The sequence below is a fragment of the Myxine glutinosa genome, chromosome 3 (assembly GCF_964187855.1).
Source record: "Myxine glutinosa chromosome 3, kmMyxGlut1.1, whole genome shotgun sequence".
NCBI lineage: Eukaryota > Metazoa > Chordata > Myxini > Myxiniformes > Myxinidae > Myxine > Myxine glutinosa.
The window spans coordinates 182071344-182089449 of NC_136263.1; the positions used below are offsets into that span (position 1 = coordinate 182071344).

Genomic DNA, 18106 nt, shown 5'->3' on the forward strand with positions numbered 1-18106 from the left:
TAAGATATCGTGCTATGTATCGGATTTAGCCCTATCTCTCAATGGTGAAGAATCCCGGGAGAGGAGGCTGTTTCACAGCACCACTTGGTTGTCTGCGACATAAGGGTGAAAGGTGCGAGGAGAGCTCGGCGGGTGAAGTACCAACCGAGAATGAAGGTGTGGAGGTTGAAAGAGGTGACAGTAAGGGAGGCATTAAAAGAGAGGCTGAGTAGGATAGAGGATGATGTGGTTGAGCTTGAACGTGGTTGGATGTCAATGAAAGATAGTATGTTGGGAGCCGTTGGTGAGGTCTGTGGATGGACAAAAGGACCACCGACGCACTCGGAAACATGGTGGTGGGATGATGAAGTTGGAAAGAGGATTGACGAGAAGAGGAAGAAGTTCAAGGAGTGGCAGAAGGCAAAGGGTACGGGAGCAGAAAAAGCAGAGCATGAAAGTTATAAGGCAGCCAAGAAGGCTGCAAAGAAAGAGGTAGCAAAGGCGCAGGAGGAATGTAGGAAAATGTTCGGAGAACGCTTGGATTCGGAAGAGGGTCAGAGAGCAGTATTCAGGATTGCAAAGCAGATAGCGAAAGAGAGGTGTGATGTGATGGGGGTGAGTTGCTTGAAGGATGAATAGGGACAAATCGTTGTGGACCCAGATGGAATTAAAGGAAGATGGAAGAGATATATGGAAATACTGTTGAATACAGAGAATGAATGGGATGGCAACATAGAGAGTAACCCAGTTTTAGGACCGGCAGAGAAGATAACTGAAAAGGAAGTTGAGGAAGCGATAAAAGCAATGAAGAGTAGAAAAGCAGGAGGGCCGACGGGAGTTGTGGGAGATATGTTGTAGGCATCAGGAAGTTGGGGTGTGAAGAGAATGACAGAGATCTGTAATCTGGTGGTGAAAGGCGGCCGCATTCCAGTGGATTGGGAACCGAGTACCCTCGTCCCTCTATACAAGGGGAAAGGTGACCCTCTGGAGTGTGGCTCATACCGAGCGATAAAGTTATTGGAGCATGGAATGAAGGTATTGGAAAGGGTGTTGGAGAGGAGGTTAAGGAAGAAGGTGAAGATCGACGAAATGCAGTTTGGATTTATGCCAGGAAGAGGAATGACAGATGCGCTTTTCATTGTGAGGCAGTTGCGGGAGAAGTACATGGAGAAGAGGAAGAAGTTGTTTCTTGGGTTTGTTGATCTGGAGAAAGCATTCGATAGGGTTCCACGCGAAGTATTGACATGGGCATTGAGGAAGTTAGAAGTGGAGGAATGGTTGATCAGAGTAGTGATGGCAATGTACAAAAGAGCGCGCACAGCTGTAAGGACGATGGACGGGAACAGTGGTGAGTTTGAGATGAAGGTGGGAGTGCATCAGGGGTCGGTACTAAGTCCACTACTATTTGTAGCTGTGATGGAGGTGCTGGCTCAGAACGTAAAGGAGGGTTTACCGTGGGAGTTGTTGTATGCAGATGATCTGGTGTTGATTGCGGAAAGTATGGATGGACTGAAGGAAAAGATGAACAAGTGGAAGGAATGTATGGAGACAAAAGGTCTGAAGGTGAATATAGGAAACACGAAGGTGATGGCAAGTGGTAAAGCATGTGGTGAGGTGGAAAGAACTGGGAAGTGGCCATGTGCTGTGTGCAGGAAGGGTGTCGGAGTGAACTCCATTCAATGTACAATGTGCGCTGAGTGGGTTCATCAAAAATGTAGTGGTCTGAGAGGGTCATTAACCAGTGTGGCAGCTACATTCAAATGTAAGGTGTGCACAGAGGGAGCTGCAGATGGAGGAAATGTTGAGTTGGATCTTGGAGACGGCGTGAAGCTGGAAGGTGTGAAAACATTTTGCTACCTCGGAGACATGCTGAATGGAGAAGGTGGATCAGACTCGGCAACGGCTGCTTGAGTGAGATGTGCATGGAAGAAGTTTCGGGAACTGAGTGGCGTGCTGATGAGGAGGGGAGTGTCGTTGAAGCTGAAGGGAAAGATGTATGCTGCATGTGTGAGAAGTGTTATGATTTATGGGAGCGATACATGGGTCATGAATGTAGAGCAGCAACGAAGGATGGAAAGGGTGGAAATGCGAATGGTTCGGTGGATGTGCGGAGTATCGTTGAGAGAGAGGAAGACAAATGTTGCGAAAGATGATGGGAATAGAGCCTGTGATTGATGCTGTGAAGAGGAACAGGTTGAGATGGTTTCTTCATGTGTTGAGGAAGGATGAAAGTGACTGGTTAAGAATAGTGATGGAAATGAATGTAGAAGGAAGTAGAGGACGGGGAAGACCGAGAAAGACTTGGCTAAAGATGGTGGAAGAAGAAATGCGGGCAAGGGGGTTAACAAGGAGAGATGCAGAAAATAGGGCAAAATGGAGAAGATTGTCATGGGGACCGCAAGGCTAACCCCCGCTCTAGCAGGGAAAATGGCCTTAAAATGCATGTTGTTGTTGTTGTTATTGTTTGTCTCAATGGTGAAGAATCACTTGTGAAATTAAATAATGACTCCATACAGGTTGCTTCTAAAAAACCTGACTTGATCTGCTTATCAGAAACTTTCCTTCTTCAAGATGTCTGATTCCTTAATACCTCTTCCTGGTTGCTCCCTCCCCCGGTATGATACACTTGAGCCTCACCTGGGTGGTGGGGTTGCTATCTTTATCAAAAACTCTCTTCCTCACTCTCCTTGCACTGCCCTCTCTCCACCCCACCCCTGGAGTACCTCTGGCTATGGCTTCCCCATCACTCCCACCTTTTGTTCATATGTGTTCTGCGCCATCCTCCAAACAGTGATGACTCCATTTACATTTCACTGTCTGACAACATGGACCAACTTATATCCACACATTCAAACTCTCTCTTCCTCATATGTGGCGACTTCAACTGTCATCATGCCAGCTGGCTGGGTGTGGGCACCTCTCTCACCAGCCATGGCACCTCAGCAAAGGACTTCTGCGATTCATTGGGACCGACACAATCCGTCAATTTCCCAACCCGGATCCCAGTCAACGGAGAATCTTTTCTCCTCGACTTGTTTATGACTAACTTCCCTGCAAATGTCTGCTGCTCTTCTTCTGCTCCAATCGGTTCATCTGATCATTTGCTTGTTAAAGTGGACATCCATCTGGCCATTCTCAGAGAGCCTCCTCAGTGTCGACGAGTCTGGCATATCACTGAGGCCGACTGGCACGGTCTTCAAGCAGCCATCAATCATCTGGACTGGTCTCCCATCTCTACTGCCTCTGACATCAACTCTGCCTGGGAATTCCACCAAAGTATACTGCTCTCTCTCATGCACAGATTTATCACATCTCGTCTTCAGTTGTCTTACCATTCCTCCCATCCATTGTACACTGAATCTTGTGGTGAGGCAGTTGCCATGAAACAACTTGCGTTTGCCTCTTGGAAGGCAAATCCAACAGAAGGCAATCTCAGCTCCTTCCACCAGGCTCGGAACAAGTGTGTCTACCCTCAGGGGAGCCAGGAATCACTATCTCTCTACTCTCAAGACTGAACTCTCAAATCTGTCTCCCTCCTCCAAATCCTGGTGGTGCCTGGTCAAATCTGTTTCTGGTGTTTGTTCCCACTCCATCCCCTCCTTACCTCAAACAGCTACATAGCTAACACCGCATGTGACAAAGCCGAATGCCTCAACTCTGTGTTTGCCTCAAAATATTGTGTCTCAAACCCATTTCTCTCTGTACCCACCTTGCCCAGGCGAACCCAGCTGCTCCTGCACTCTGTGGCCTTCTCTCCTGACAAGGTGGAGAAGTTTCTGTCAAACCTCGACTCTGATTCTGCAACTGGACCAGACGGCATCAGCCCACGGGTCCTAAAATCCTGCTCTGCCACTCAATCTCACCCTCCCTCTCTGTCCTCATCGCCCTCTATTTTGCTCAAGGTCATCTGCCATCAGCTTGGAAATCAGCCAACATTCCCGCTTTACACAAAAAGGTGCAAAAGCAGACCAACCAGCCTGCTCCCAATAATCAGCAAGGTCATGGAATCAATCACTGCTTCTGACATCAAATCCTTCCACTTCTCCAATGGCTCGATCTCAGATCATCAATTTGGATTCAGACCAGGTCATTCAACTCTGGACAACATGCTTCTGCTGTCTCAGCAATGGATAGAGGTCCTAAATGCCAAACAGGAAACCAGAGCCGTCTCCCTAGACATATCTCATGCCTTCACGAGGGTCTGGCACCCTGCCCTGCTCACCAAACTCTCCTCCTATGGTATCCATGGAAACCTCCGCGTAAGGCTTGCAGACATCCTTTCTGGTCGCAGTCAACGTGTGGCCCTGAATGGAATTCTCTCATCTCCCCTTCCCGTTCAGGCTGGAGTTCCCCAAGGTAGTGTTCTGGGCCCTGTGTTTTTTCTGGTCTTTGTCAATGATCTCTCCGACTCTCTGGAAAATCCTCTCGATCTCTTTGCTGAAGACTCCACTCTCTGCCGCTCTATATCTTAACCCTCAGATCAGTAGGCAGCAGCCTCTTCACTCCATATCTTGAAGAAGTTCTGTCATTCAAGCTTTTTGGTCTCACTGTCTGCCATGATCTTTCCTGGGAAAATCGCATTTCCAAGCTGGCCTCCAAAGCCAGTCGCCAACTGGGCATCCTCCATCGTGCGAAGTCCTATCTGGACACTTCTGAGCTCCTCACCACAGCTCAATGGAATACTGCTCTCCCCTCTGGGCTAGTGATCCTGCCTCACACCTAGCTGGGCTTCACCTCGGTTAAAACCAAAGCATTCAGAATCATTGGTATCTCCCACGATGAAGCCGATTCAGTGTGTGTCTGTGTCTGTCTGTCTGTCTGTCTGTCTGTCTGTCTGTCTGTCTCTCTCTCTCTCTCTCTCTCTCTCTCTCTCTCTCTCTCTCTCTCTCTCTCTCTCTCTCTCTCTCTCTCTCTCTCTCTCTCTCTCCCCCCCCCCCCCCCCCTCACCCGCCACGCTTCCCCTGCTCTGTCTGTGCCCTATCCCCCCCAAATATTCCTGCAGGATGCACAAGATCTGCCAGCAACCTGCCTCTGGTGAAACTGCCAAAATCAAGACTCTCTGCTCACTTTCACTCTTTCATTCCTCTTTTCTCCCACCTCTGAAACAAACTCCCACACTGTCTTCAATCCCTCTCCTCCTTCCAGGTCTTTAAAACAGCTGTTCACCACCATCTCTTATCTTCCCCCATCCAAAATCTTGATATTTTCTACCCCGTTAAAAGTCCCCAAATCCACCTCTTTCAATCCCAAACTTCTTTCCTGAAATTCCTGGTGGTGTTCATTTGCTTTATACGTGTAACCCTCCTCCCCCAGCCCTCCCACTTCCACAGATCTACCGACGTCCATGTTCTCTACTGTTGTTATGCTTGTGTGCTTCCCTCTCTCTCTCCCCCCTCATGTTTCCCAATCCCTGCATTGTATGTTTTATGTGTCTGTGCATGTTCTCATGTTTAATGTGTTACCTCATTACACGAGCCTCGATTCTGTATACAAAAAAAAATATATATATTCGTATTGAAATCCATTTTCAGATCTTTACCAAAATCGAATCGATTAGTCCTTGTCACACATCCAACTGGTCCACCAAATTTCGTCTGAATCCGTCCACAACCTTTTGAGATATTTTGTTCACAGACAAACACAAACAAACAGACAAACAGGGGTGAAAACATAACCTCCATCCACCTTCAGGGGCAGAGGTAACTTGAGAGTTCATAGAATACCCTACCAGGCAGTCATGAGAAACAAGGACATAGTCAGGCGGGATCTGCGAGTGTCAAATATGATTGGTCATGTTCTGTTAAACATGTCATGTCCTAGTACTGTTAAACACAAGGGTTTTGAAAGTGCCAAAAAGGCAACTTGGGTTCTACAGTGTCAAGTATATAGTTAAATTAAAATAAAGTAAAGATTAAAAAATATGTTTAAAAAAAAATGGGAAGCTTACAGCTGTTGATGCAGCATCCTATATGCCACCTTATTTAACATGTTCCATTATTTATTCATGCCTGTTGTTTGTGTCCCTTATGACACCCCTAAAACCAGTAAGTTTCATGTTTTGATTTTCAATTTTGTTTGACTGGCAGACAGACAGATAGAGTAAAAATATTATATCACTCCTCTCTCTGCATGTGTGATTGGGACAAATTCAGAGCCAAAGTACCGCTAAACTACAGGATCATGTTCGGATTTGTGTTCAAAATATAGCATTCAATTGAAATCAAGTTGTTCATCGATCATGGGCTGCTGTTTGTGAACAGAGACAGACAGACAAAGTGAACCAATGGCGTAACTCCACTTTTCCGTAAGTGTGCATGAGGTAATTAGACCTGACAGAAATGTTAAATGGGACCTCCGTCAGGAGTGAGAAAGTCACCAAATAATCTGTGTTGCCCAAAAGTTTGTCAGGGAAACGCAGCAATAATTTGGTGCTCCCAAATTTTTGAAGCAAACGACCAAGGCCTTAGTCAAAGTAAAGGGAATCTTGCAGAGCTCAAATCTGAGAAGTGCTTTGAGAAAGTCAAATCGAGATAAAGTGAACACTGTCGTACCGTTTTATCAAGAAGACAAAATCAGCAGACAACATGCACTGTTTCAGTGAGGAAGCCAGGTAGTGAGAATATCCAGAAGCAGGAGCATCCGATGTTGCGAAATATTGATGAGATATACCAAGCTTTCAAAGACAAATACGCGAGCGTCAAAATTTGCAGAGCAGTCGTACCGAAGTACATGCTTCTTCTCTCTTGATGTTCAGCATTAAGTAGAGCATGGGGTAAATCCCATGGGTGCATTTGGCATCCCTTGGGGAGGTAGATTTCTCCCTAAAAAAATTATCCGCTTATTGCGGTGAGAACGCATCGGCACTAGATGGCGCTGCCAGCACCCAGTGTTCCGGGAAAAAACTGGCGATTTGTCTGAGATGAAGTCCTATGTTGTCTGCTGCCTCTGTCTGCATGTGTGTATGATTTGTGTGCACCAGCTCCACCACAAGCTTTCAAAACCATATGAGAAAAACTAATGATTCTTCGATACCTCATGTGTTAAACCAAGGAAAGCGAAATAAAATATATTCAGTAATGTCTTGCATAATGAGTTTCGTCGTCATTTTTGTATTGTATGCAACACGACAATTCAGCGGCCCAATTCTTCCAATCGCACCTCAAGAAACGCCTGGAAAACAAGTTTATTCAACTGGAGAAGGTTACTTTTCTGACGGGCCTTTTGTAGTCGTTTCATTCTACAATCCTTATCTCACATGATTGAAATAAATGTCCAGGCTGCCCGATTGACATCATTACCAGAGGTTTACGTCATCTTGAAAGTGCAATATTAATACGAAATTTGGAAATGGAGAGGGAATTCCCATATACAAGTACAGTAGTATGGAGGAATGACCTAAATGGCAAGGTCACTGGACTAGTGTGTCAGAGGTTGTGGCTTCAAAGCTAGTCTCCAGAGGAGGTCAAGCTAGTCTCAAGAAAACTGCCATGTTGCTATTGCATAAAAAAGCCACCTACAGAGGACATTTTCCCCCACAGAGCGGGGGTTGGCCTTTTTTGGGCACCTTGGTCCCCTTTTTGAAGCAATGTTTTATGGCCGGATGCCCTTTCCTGCCGCCAACCCTGCTGGTCGCCTTTTGCGACACACAGGGAATTACCAGTGAACTGGTACTCAATTTGCCGACCTCAGAAGGATGACAGGCTGAGTCAACCCCCCTGGCGTTAATTCAGTGATCGACCGAGATTCGAACCCAGGATCCTAGGATCCCAAGTCGGCACCCTAACCGCTAAGTTGCATGGTTGGTAAATATCAATAAAAACAACAACTGGTTCATTAATGACCTACAGGATGGGGATAATTTCTCAGCCAGATCTAGTCTGGAGTACATTTGACACTCGGCCCACCGATTCATTGCGGTCGACTCATTCCCTGCATGTTTGGTAAATATCAATAAAAACAACAACTGGTTCATTAATGACCTACAGGATGGGGATAATTTCTCAGCCAGATCTAGTCTGGAGTACATTTGACACTAGGCCCACTGACTCATTGCGGTCGACTCATTCCCTTCCTTCAGAGGTTGTTCTGAGTAACTACAGGTTTGATTCTTCTCCTGTATGGTACTTTCCACTTCCAAAAACAAAAATGAAAAAAGTGATTATTTTTAATGATAAGCTGGAGTACTTTTAGAAAGGTTTAGCACTTTCATGATTGTCAGTTTCATATAAGTTAGTGTTTCACGTATTTTTTGCAACATGACTGTATACAATAATCTTCAATTTTGAGTGGGGGTTTGTGGGGTGGAGAGGTGTGAAGAAGTCAAAACTTACCATATCTATGTACTAATAAATAAATTAATGGAGCATTGTATACAAAGCAAAATGGTTTACGGCTGTGGATTAATTAAATTAAGTCAAATTCTGTTTGTACTTTAAATGCAATAAAAGGTGTGCACTGGTAACAATTCCTGACATGAACCAAATGACACACCAGAACAGGTAGGTGACCTTTACCTGTGGTGTACAGCGCTGCAATTATTAGAACCAACGAGCACTCGTGCCCTCCAGGTAGGAATACCCTTCTCAGTCCACCAATGGTGGGCAATGTACTGCGCCACTTTCTTGGAAATGTATTTTATAATTTTTGTCATTTTTAAGGAAATGTTATTGATCACAACATATCATACTCCTCATCATTAATTTTCAACGGTTCCATTATATTATGAAGGCGAGAAGGGCACAGTAAAGCACATACCTCCACCAGGCTGTACAGTTTACATTTTGTATCCGTGGTCACATTTTGGACCTTGTCTGCTCCACTGGATTAATTTTGCACCATCTCTCTGGCTCCGACCTCACTCTCTCTGACCACTTAGCTATCACTATGACCATCAACATCCCCACCCCAACACCAAGACATTATCGCACTATCAACTTCCATAAGCTAAACGCTCTTTCACCTACCTCATTCTCATCCACCCTCTCTGAAAAAATGTCCACTTCTCCCTTCGTTGACCTCCACACCCCTTCTGACCTCACTGACTACTACAACCACACAGTCTCCTCCTGCCTTGACCAGCTTGCGCCTATAAAAACCAAATCAGTTTCTTTCACCCATTCTGCTCCCTGGTTTACCCCTGAACTCTGCCTGATGAAAACTCATGCTCGCCAACTTGAAAGACTCCGCAATAAAACAGGTCTCACAGTTCACTCCCAAGCCTACAAGGACCACCTACAAAACACTACAAAGATGCCCTCTCCCACGCCCGCTCCGCCTACTACTCTCAAATTATCCACTCTGGCTCCGGAAACCCAAAAGCACTCTTCTCGACAATAAACAAACTCCTCCGCCCCCTGAACACCACCACCCAGTCATTCACAGTAGACAACTGCATCTCCTTCCTCTCTTTCTTCCAACGCAAAATTGACAACATCTACAACAGCTTGACCACCGCCGCACCCGCTCCCCCTCCAACCACCTGCCCCCCCTTGTCCTGCCATCCCCTGTCTCGGTTCTCCCCAATCTCCCCTACTGACCTCTCTGAACTCCTCATAGGAATGAAAACTGCCACCTGCACTCTTGACCCCATCCCCTCCAGCTTTGTCAAGGCCTCCCTCCCCGCTCTCTCTCCACTTATCATTGCAACAATAAACTCCTCCCTGTCTACAGGCATCGTCCCACCTTCCCTCAAAATTGCTGCTGTTACTCCCATTCTAAAAAAAAAACCTGGTCTAAACCCTGATACCCTAAACAACTTCAGACCCATCTCCAACCTACCCTTTCTGTCAAAAGTTTTGGAAAGCGCTGTAGCCACTCAACTCAAACATCACCTCTCTACCAATAACCTGTATGAAACATTCCAATCCGGATTCCGCTCCAACCACAGTACTGAAACTGCTCTCCTCAAAATCACCAACGACCTTCTCCTCTCCTCTGACGCTGGCAACCTCAACATTCTCGTCCTCCTCGACCTCAGCGCTGCCTTTGACACCATCGATCACACCATCCTCCTCACCCGACTTGAATCCACCTTTAACGTTACCGGCACTGCCCTCTCTTGGACTAAATCATACCTCTCTGACAGACGCCAGTTCATCTCCATCAATAACTGCAAATCCCCCACTGCTCGTGTCCCCCAAGGTTCAGTTCTTGGCCCCCTCCTCTTCATCCTTTACCTGTCCCCCCTCGGTCACTTAATCCGCCATCATGGTCTCCAATTCCACTGCTCCGCCGATGACATCCAGCTTTTCATCTCCACCAAGTCCGTCTCCACCGACACCCACTCTATCCTGACAAACTGCATCACTGAAATAAAATCCTGGCTTCAAATCAACTTCCTCAAGCTTAACTGTGATAAATCTGAAATAATCATCATTGGCCCCAAAACGCTCACAAAATCCACCCATAACTTTGCCCTCAACATCGACGGTATCCCAGTATCCACCTCCCCTCACATCTGGAATCTTGGCGTCATCTTTGACCAAACCCTCTCCTTCGACAAATACACTAAACAGATCACAAAGTCAGCCTTCTTTCACCTGAAAAACATTGCCCATCTCCGCTCATCCCTCTCCTCCACGGCTGCAGAAACCCTCATCCACGCCTTCATCACCTCCCGCCTGGACTACTGCAATAGCCTCCTCTATGGTTCACCCTCAAAAATCACCAATAAACTCCAATACATTCAGAACTCCGCTGCCCGTCTACTCACCCATTCCCGGACCCGTGACCACATCACCCCCGTCCTTTACAAGCTTCACTGGCTCCCCATCCCCCAGAGAATCCAGTACAAAATCCTCCTCTTGACATACAAAGCCCTCCATAACCTGGCCCCATCCTACCTGGCTGACCTCCTCTCCAGACACATTCCCACCCGCAACCTCCGCTCTGCTGGTACCAACCTCCTGACCCCCCCCCCCCCCCCAATCCGGACCAAATTCAGATCCTGGGGGGACAGGGCCTTCTCCATCGCTGCTCCCACCCTCTGGAACTCACTACCTCACACCATCAGAGACTCCTCCTCACTCACCACATTCAAAACATCACTAAAGACCCACCTGTTCAACACTGCATTCAACATTCAACCCACAGCATTTTAACCCCTGACTATCTCTTCTCCTTCTCCCTCCTTTTGCTTTAAATATTTCCCTATTGATTCTTGTCTTTTTGCAATTGTTGTTTTCATGTATTGTTATGCATTATGTTTTGCACTCTGTCAAAGCGCCTTTGGGCTTCTTGAAAAGTGCTATACAAAATAAATGAATTATTATTATTATTATTATTATCCATTAATAGGCCAGATCTGGATCTGGATCTGGATCTGGACCTGAACCCAGAATCTAATCGGCTTGTTATTGTCACCGAACCAACTCATCCACCTAGTTGTCAAAATCCGAAATCCGTCCATAACTTTTTGACATATTGTGCTGAACAGGGGGTCCTCGCTATACGTCCAAGATACGTTCCAGAGAGTTGGACTTGTAGTGAAATGACGGATCATGATCATGGGGAATTTTTCCCCATAATAGTTGGTGTAATTAAGGGATGCATACATTCCAACACACTTAGTTTACAACTTATACAACACCAGGAAACAAGCCTAGCAATGAAAAAATACATATGAAACACAAAACATAGGAAAAAATACAATAAAGTAAATAAATTTTTAAAAACCCAAACACATTATTATTATCTTACTTACCATAACTATTTTGTAATGACTAGTGCGCCCGTTACCTACGAGAGTGGCAGGGGGAGTCATGTTATTATCCGTATTGTACACCGCACCTTTCCTATGCCATCTCCAGGCATTGCAAAACGTCATTGCTGGGCACCGAAGGGGGCTCGGCAGTGACGCACGCTGTAAGGGAGTACTCAGTTTTCACTCTGGTTGTTTGTTTTCTTTCTTTCTTTCGTTCTTGTTTTCTTGTTGTACACCGCACCTTTCCTATGCCATCTCCAGGCATTGCAAATCGTCATTGCTGGGCACCGAAGGGGGCTCGGCAGTGACGCACGCTGAAAGGGAGTACTCAGTTTTCACTCTGGTTGTTTATTTTCTTGCTTTCTTGGTTGTCCGGGCAATATCTCAGCCATCCTTTGAGCTAGGAAGCTGAAATTTCGGCACAATAGTGAGCAAGTCCTTTGTCAAAAACCCTATTTTTTGTTTTTTGATTAATCAATTAATTGAGAAGTTATTTAATTATTAGCGTTTAATTAAGTACTTATTTAATTAATCAAATTTCCTTTCTCTTCTGACCATCAACTCAGGCACCTTTTGAGTTAGGAAGTTGATATTTGGACATGCCAATGACCAGGTGATTTGGCTGCAAAGGCTATTTTTGATTTATTAATTAATCAATTAATCAATGAATCGATTAATTATTTAATTATTCGATTAATGACTTTTTTTTTTTTTTTAAGTTACAGATTCTGATGAAATGGTGCTGGTTTATGTGTTCTATGACCGAATTGATTAATAATTTATTTTTTTAATGATTTTTTTTTTTTCATTATTAATCATTTATTTATTTTCTTTCTCATTTGGCCAATATCTCAGGCACCTTTTGAGCTCGGAAACTAATATTTGGACATGAGTGACCAAGTTATGTGGCTATCAAGGATATTTTGGATTTATTGATCAATTAATCGATTAATTATTTAATTATTCGATTAATTACTAAAAAAAAAAAAATTAATTCAGTTACAGATTCTGATGAAATGGTGGTGGTTTGTGTGTTCTGTGACCGAATTGATTAATAATTTAATTTTTTAATGATTATTATTTATTTATTTTCATTATTAACCATTTATTTATTTTCTTTCTCATTTGGCCAATATCTCAGGCACCTTTTGAGCTGGGAAGCTAATATTTGGACATGACAGTGACCAAGTGATGTGGCTATCAAGGATATTTTTGATTTATTGATTCATCATTTACTCGATTAATTATTTATTGATTAATCGATTAATTATTTATTGATGAATCAATTAATTATTTAATTTTTTATTAATGACTTATTTAATTACATTTCTGAAAGATACATCTTCGGATGAAGCACTAGTGGTTTAGTTATGCTATTAGCCAATTGATTAAGAAAATATTTTGTGATAATCTTTTATTGATTTTAATTGTACAATTAATCAATCAATTAGTGTACACCTCTCCCTCCCAATGCAGCCTCTATGAGCTGCACTGCGGTATTGCTGGGCGCCTGAGGCGGCAATACACTGCGGTATTGCCGGAGGCGCCCCGGCAATGCCGCGCTGTAGGATATTTAATTATTTGGCATGGGGGCGGTGTACTTTGAATGTATCTGTACTTGTTATTATTATTATTATTATTGCCAATTATTATTACCATCACTTATGTTAGATCAGGTCATTGAAAAGATAAGACCGTGCATCACCATCATAAATCTCTATCATAAAATGTACTTCAGTGAGGGTGTCGCGGGGTGTGGGATATCGCAAGTTACAAAACCCCTTCGGGTGGGGGGATATTGTTTTTAACATTATTATAACATTACCATAAGTGTTATTAATTATTTTTGCTAGAAGCGGCCTTGGAAAAACGTCACGAAAGACGCTGGGGCAGCAACGACTATTAACCACTGTGGGGGATATAGATTACAGTCGATCTTCACTCAGTTCCGCAAGTAAAATTTACCTCAGGTATGTCAAGATTCCTCCAAATTTATTTCAGTTTAGTGTTAAACGGCATTATCATGACTGTTTCAAAAGGTAATTATATGTGAGTGGTTTATAATATTTTTTATTTCTGGTAGAGGTGCTCCCACAAAAACGGCACAATAAGATATTTATACACGCTAACACGGCGTTTGTTCAAGGAGGAATAACCCCTTGGGGAGGTTGGGATATTATTAGTATTAATATTGTTTTGTAATAACATTAATATTATGCTTTTGTTATCAGAAGCGGCCTTGGAAAAACGCCACGATAAAGCTATCTTAACATGGATAAACACCTCAACAAGCAACCCCATTGACGGCAATGGTGGAGAAAACCCCCTTGGAGAGGAGGCGAAATAATTGGCTACAACCTCCACTGTGTGACCCGTAGTCCTCAGGTCAAATTTGATTGAGGTTGGATAAGTAACGACCGAATGTATCTCGGTCAAAAATCGTCAGACAGACAGACACCAAATTGCATATTTTAGTATGATGACAATTTAGAGGTCTTATACCTTTAAAATCTCTAATTGCCTCTCAAGCTGCCTGCATCAGTCCTTCGCCCGAGCAATTACCCTTCCCACAAATGGTTTCCCTCATGCACGCAGGCTCCAGCCTTTGTGCCAACACACACTCTCGCGCCGCGAAACCCGACACTCATGCGTGGCCCCTGTGATGTCCACACATCAAGTCCAACAATTCACAGCATGAGATAAAGTCTGAGAGGGAGAGTACGCAGTGCATTGTGGGGTAGAATGCTGGGAAGCTGGTAAGCAAAGCATTGTGGAGATGGATACCTGGTAACTGATCTTCCGTCCAATGGACGTTGGTGAGGGGAATTGTTGGATGTATAATGAAAATGTTCTTAAGTAACTTTTGGACTTGTATGTGAAACGACGGATAGCAGGGACTATCCGTCGTATATTGTTTAGGGCCCTATTTCTCAATGGTGAAGAATCACAAAATATATATTTTAATTCTTGTATGTGGAGATGGATACCTGGTAACTGATCTTCCGTCCAATGGACGTTGGTGAGGGGAATTGTTGGATGTATAATGAAAATGTTCTTAAGTAACTTTTGGACTTGTATGTGAAACGACGGATAGCAGGGACTATCCGTCGTATATTGTTTAGGGCCCTATTTCTCAATGGTGAAGAATCACAAAATATATATTTTAATTCTTGTATCCGGATCTTCACCAAAATCAAATCAATTCATCGTTGTCACACACCCAATCTGTCCACCAAGTTTCGTCCGAATCCATCAATAACCTTTTGAGATATCCAACTCAGAGAGACAATTCCAATCCCATCGGACTACATATTGTCATGGAGTGAAGGGTTTATAATGAGCACACCTGCGCAGCCATATGATATATGATTGTTTGTCGAAGTTGACATCATTTGCCAATTTTTGATGAATAATGGGAATGCACTACAACTACAGATCTGCAATCACTAAGCGATCGGCAAGGGTAAGCCTCCCCCAGCTCCCACGATCCAATGATGGCCGTATTTTGTTCGGGCCGCCAAATGACTTTGACCTTAAACATTTAGGGATAGAGTTTCAATTAAGAAAATATGTCCCCATTAACATTCTATTCATAAAGCTCAACATCATGACAGAGGAAAATTATTCAAGTTATGATCAAAGAGGTGTATTTTTTGCCAATTAGGTCACAATCAAAAACTAGAACGGCACTCGGTAGAGCGTATACCTCCACCTGGTGAACAGTTTGCGTTTTGTATCCCACCGACAGGCCGGATCTGGATTCGGACCTGAACCAGATATCCTGCTAAATGTCATTTTGGCCAATCACTCAATGGTGAAGAATCACTTTTAAAATTATACTAGCTGGATCTGGATCTTCACCAAAATTGAATTGATTCTTCCTTGTCACACACACAACCTGTCCAACAAGTTTTGTCCAAATCCATCCATAACTTTTTGAGATATCCTGCTTTATGTTGGTTTTTGGCCTTATCTCCCAATGGTGAAGATCACTTTTTCTCACATCCGAATCCATGTTCAGATCTTCACCACAACCAAATCTATTTGCCCTTGTCACACAACTAACCTCTCCACCAAGTTTCATCCAAATCCGTCCATAACTTTTTGAGATATCCTGCTATGTATCGTTTTTGGACCCATCTCCCAATGGTGAAGAATCACTTAAAAAAATTATATTAGCCGGATCAGAATCTTGACCAAAATCTCATCATTTCTACCTAATCACATACGCTACATCGCCACCAAATTTCGTCTGAATCCGTCCTCAACCTTTTGAGATATTTTGTTCACAAACGGACAAACAGACAGACAGGTGTGTGAAAACATAACTTCCATCCACCTTTAGTGGCGGAGGTAAAAAGTAGGTCAAGGACACTAATCGTAATCAAACATGAGGTGCTCAACTTCAGTGCAGGTACACTTTTATGATGCAAGAACATCTTGGAAGGCCAAGCGGTCTTTAAGATTCCGCATTGTCAAAGCTGAGCAATGACAAAAAAAAAAAACCCGCATTATTTTTTTCAGACCACCGTTTGACCTTGACCTTCCTTGACCCAGAGCAGCACAATATAAATGAAGCGTAAACGCGCCACTCTGTAGACTATATAGTGAGGGCAATTTCGTTCAATTGGACAAACCTCAATCGAGTTACGGTAACAAATGTAAATATTTATATAATTAGGTCATGACCTTGCTCGGACATTGGCAGAGAAAAAAAAAAAAGGAAAAAAATAAATAATTTATTAAATGATCGTCACAATCCTAGGGGTCCAATAAATGCTGGGGTACCATTAAGAACTGGGGTCACTAATTTAAGAAACAAACCGTACAACAGGTTTAAGCCCCCTTATCCTCCAGGTGGGGGTGGTGGGCTTATAATTATATACAACGTCAATGCAAACTTGCGGGGTCACCCGTGGGAATCCCATGGGCATGGGTGTGTGTGACATTTCGACATATTGAGTTTCATGCTGCACATTAATTTTTACAAAATGGTTACTGGCAAGTCATCAGATCCAGAAATGGTGTAATGAACACAATTTATTTACGCGCAAGCACGAAAGCAAGACGGGCCGATTTCCGATTCCGACGGGCGAGACGGGCGAGACGGGCGAGACGGGCGAGACGGGCGAGACGGGCCGATTTGGAGCAAGAAAAAGAACGAGACGGGAGAAAAACGAGAGAAACGAGACGGGGAAAGCCGATTGGAGAGGCGAGTGACGAGCGATTGGAGAGGCGAGTGAGTAGCGATTGGAGAGGAGAGTGAGGCACGATTGGAGAGGAGTGTGAGGCACGATTGGAGAGGAGTGTGAGGCGCGATTGGAGAAGAGTGTGAGGCGCGATTGGAGAGGCGTGTGAGGGATTGGAGAGGAGAGGAGTGTGAGGGATTGGAGAGGAGAGGAGTGTGAGGGATTGGAGAGGAGAGGAGTGCTAGGTGGAGAGAGGAGAGTGTCAGGTGGAGAGAGGAGAGTGTCAGGTGGAGAGAGGAGAGTGTCAGGTGGAGAGGAGTGAGGGGTCACATATTATGTGAAATAAATCAATTGTGTTTATTACACCATTTCTGGATCTGATGACTTGCCAGTAACCATTTTGTAAAAATGAATGTGCAGCATCTAACTCAATATGTCGAAATGTCACACACATCCATGCCCGTGGGATTCCCACGGGTGACCCCGCTAGTAATTATATACATGTCGAGTAAGATTTTAAAAATAATTTTTTTTTTTTAAAATAAATATCCCGGCTCCAATCTTTCGCAGCACATCCAATGGTATGGAATGGTGTAAGTTGGAACTGCGGAAAGCAAACTGATGATCGCGACTTCAAGAGCTCGGAAAAGCCAATCACAGACACAGGAGGTCTTTTGTACAATCACGCCAAGGCAAGCCGTTCTCTCGGGGGAGTGTCAAGGACGGTGCCGAGAGCCCAGCGATTAATTCCAAATTGAGGAAAACTTGTCCGACATGGGAAAACATCTTAAAACCCCGGAAAGGAAGAGTAACGGAAGCAAGGCAGAAGAGCCTGGATTTAATGCATCGCTTTAGAGTATCTCATAGAGCCGCGTAGATCTTAGTGCGCCTCAACAAAACAACATCGCATTCTTGTGCAGTAAAGCAACGGGTGCCAAGAAACCAAGCGTTGCAAAACGAATATGGAAATGGAAACGTTGACAACAGATGTAATTGTAAGGCGAGCGCACGGTTCGAATACATACATCTCCAGCAAAACTCACCGTATAATGAAGACGTTGTACAGGGAGGGATGGGGAAAGTAAATGGATGGCGCGCCTACGTTTGGCAAATTTTCCTGCTTCGTTTTAACCACAGCTGCCACCCTTGTATACCCTTCCTACCCTCCCTGCCCGCAGTGAGCTCCCCGAACCCCGATCAGAGCCACCGTCAGAGGTTTCGTACTTCCGGGATAGTT

At 44.2% G+C, this 18106-nt stretch overlaps 1 protein-coding gene across 8 annotated transcripts in view; it reads right to left on the reverse strand.

Moving 5' to 3' along the window:
- TSC2 (TSC complex subunit 2) overlaps nucleotides 1–18106 on the reverse strand; it is a 177517-nt gene extending 159411 nt beyond the window's left edge. For all 8 annotated transcript variants that reach the window (XM_078774796.1, XM_078774795.1, XM_078774794.1 and 5 more), the window contains exon 1: nucleotides 17913–18106. The gene's annotated coding sequence lies outside the window, so the exon portion shown is untranslated. The remainder of the gene's footprint in view (nucleotides 1–17912) is intronic.